Raw genomic sequence first — 3,229 nt, forward strand, 5'->3', positions numbered from 1 at the left:
GTTGTTTTATAACATCTAAAAATGGCTTATTTTATTTGTATATTTTGTCTGTGATTAATATCTACAGTATAATATGCATTCAAGGAATGGGCAGAATTTGTTTACTGTTATAGGAGCCTATAATGGGACAGACCAAGAAAATATTACTTGTATGTATACATGAATGAATATGTGAATTGTCAATAAGACAGGTTAATATTTGAATCTGAAAATTTGTTACATATTAAATGATAAATTTTATAAATTGAGTTCTCTTTATAATTCTAAAGCTAAATGAGATATCAATGGTTAGAAGGTGAAAATTAGTTAATATTTATTTTTTATCTGAAACGAGGTATTATCACTGCTGAGGGAAATGGAAAACCCAACATACATCACTAGTCAATGTTTATGATAGAAATAATTAGCTGGGTTTCTTACATGTAGTTTTTGGGTTTACTTCTTGTTTTTAGAAAGCTGGAAATATAAAAAAAAATAGGGCCTTTCACAATAGAGATCTCTGTTAAAATGTAAGTTGATACATATATGAAAGGAAGAATGTAGGTAATTGTGGCTGGAGAATTGCAGGCTTCCTCACAGCAAGCTGTAGGTAGTTGGCTGGGAAAGCTCTGGGTTCCTCTAGGGGGAAATTAGGCCCGGCTGCTGTGGCTCCACTGTTCCTTAAGGTGAGGCCCCAAACATGAGAAAGTCCTTAGGTTTCGAAAATGGGTTTATTGACATGGTGGATGGATCTGCATGCACTCCCTGTAAAACTTAGGGCAGTTCTGAGTTAAATAGGGAAGAAAAGAGGGGGAAGGGGCTAGGGAGGAATGCTTAATTGGCTCCACCTTCTGGCCTTCAGGTTCCTCATTAGTATGTAAATCTTTCTAGGGCCTGAGGCCTGTTAATCCTCCACCTGTGCCCTACATGACTGAAGGGTGCAGGTTGAATGGAGATTAGACCTCATATCAGGAGCCTGGTTTCTGGGGGCGTGGCCGAACACTCACAACCCAAGAAGCAGGATAACCTTCCACGGCCCAACAGAAGAATGTATGGAGGAAGTGAATTAATGTGTTCATGTGTGTATATGAGTGTGCATGCATGCATATATGCATGTGTACATAATGCTTAAAGCTAAAGCAAAAGAACGATCAAACACAAGATGTAAGGGGAAAAAATTACACAGAAAAGGTGACCTGCACACTGAGAAGAGTTACATTTCTATAGATGAATAGAAGGATGGGAAAAAATGAGTGAAATTAAGGACAGAGGAGAAGGCATTGCAAACATTCATTAGCATTTTCATCTTACAGAGTTTAAGGAAATGACTTGCCTAAACAATACTGCAATGATGGACTTCATTCTTGTGGGACTCACAGACAGCCCAGTGCTGGGGAGGATTCTCTTTGTGGTGTTTCTGGTCATTTACCTTATAACGCTGACAGGAAACCTGTGTATGATTGTGTTGATCAGGACCAATTCCCACCTGCAAACACCCATGTACTTCTTCCTTGGCCACCTCTCCTTTGTAGACATTTGTTACTCTTCCAATGTTACCCCAAACATGCTGCAGGGTTTCATCTCAGACCAGAAGACCATTTCTCATGCTGGATGCTTCACACAGTGTCTCCTCTTCATTGCTCTTGTGATCACTGAATTTTATATCCTTGCTTCAATGGCACTGGACCATTATGTGGCCATTTGCAGCCCTCTGCATTACAGTACCAGGATGTCCAAGAACGTTTGTGTCTCTAGTCACTTTCCCATATGTGTTTGGTTTCCTAAGTGTGCTGTCTAAGACTGCTCACGTTCCACCTGTCTTTCTGTGGCTTCCATGAAATCAACCACTTTTACTGTGCAGATCCCTCTCTGATCATGCTGGCCTGCTCTGACACTCATGTCAAGAAGATGGCCATGTTTGTTGTTGCTGGCTTCACTCTCTCAAGTTCCCTTGCTACTATTCTTCTATCTTACCTTTTCATTTTTGTAGCTATATTGAGGATACGTTCCGCTGAGGGAAGGCAAAAGGCCTTTTCTACATGTGGTTCTCACATGACAACAGTCTCCATATTTTATGGAACCCTTTTCTGCATGTACTTAAGACCTCCATCAGAAAAGTCTGTAGAAGAGTCAAAAGGAATTGCAGATGTTTACACTTATTTGAGTTCAATGTTGAACCCCTTGATCTATAGCTTAAGGAACAAAGATGTCACCAAATGCCATGAAACAAGTCATTAAAGGAAAATTCCTTCAATAAACTTTAATTTATACATGTGTTTAGATGAAATCATTCTATGCCTCTTTTTTTCTGATTTTTTTTATTGGATATTTTATTTACATTTCAGATGTGATATCCTTTCCTCATTTCCCCCACACCCAGAAACCCCCATCCCATTCCCCTTTCTTCTTCTTTTATGAGGATGTGCCTTGACCCACCCTCCCACTCCCACCTCCCTAACCACAAATTCCCCCACACTAGAGCATCCAGCCTTCACTGAACCAAAGACTTCTTCTCCCACCTATGCCCCACAATTCCACAATCCTCCCCTACATATATAGTTAGAGCCATGGGTCCCTTTCAGGGGCTACACATATGGTGTAGACCCTGGAAGCTCTGGTTACTTGGTATTGTTGCTCTCCTCATGGGGCCACAAACCCTTTCAGCTACTTCAGTCTTCTCTCTCACTCCTCCATTGGGAACCCTATGATCAGTTCAATGGTTAGCTGTGAGTATCCTCCTCTGTATGTCAGGTTCTGGTAGAACTCTAAGGAGACAGCTGTATCAAGCTATGTCAGCATGCACTTCCTGGCATCCACATCAGCATCTGTCTTTGGTGAGTGCACAAGGAATAGATACCCATGTGGAGCAGTCTCCAAACAAAAACTGTCCAGTGGAAAAAGGACAGCATTTACAACATATGGTGCTGGTTCAACTGGAGTTCAGCATGTAGAAGAATGCAAATCGATCCATTCTTATCTCCTTGTACAAAGCTCAAGTCCAAGTGGATAAAGGACTTTCACATAAAACCAGATACAGTGAAACTAACAGAGGAGAAGTTGGGGAAGACACTCAAACACCTAGGCACAGGGGAAAAGTTTCTGAACAGAACACCAATGGCTTATGCTCTAAGATCAAGAACTTACAAAATGGGATCTCATAAAATTGCAAAGCTTCTGTAAGGCAAAGTACACTGACAATAGGACAAAACAGCAACCAACACACTGGGGAAAGATATTTACCAATCCAACA

The 3,229-nt window shown here is 40.8% G+C and overlaps 1 pseudogene; it reads left to right on the top strand.

Annotated features, from left to right (window-relative positions):
* The first annotated feature begins 1,303 nt into the window (after window positions 1–1,303).
* On the top strand, window positions 1,304–2,236 carry LOC117704151 (olfactory receptor 5M10-like; annotated as a pseudogene).
* Window positions 2,237–3,229: the final 993 nt, after the last annotated feature.

Source organism: Arvicanthis niloticus, chromosome 2 (genome assembly GCF_011762505.2).
Source record: "Arvicanthis niloticus isolate mArvNil1 chromosome 2, mArvNil1.pat.X, whole genome shotgun sequence".
NCBI classification, from domain to species: domain Eukaryota; kingdom Metazoa; phylum Chordata; class Mammalia; order Rodentia; family Muridae; genus Arvicanthis; species Arvicanthis niloticus.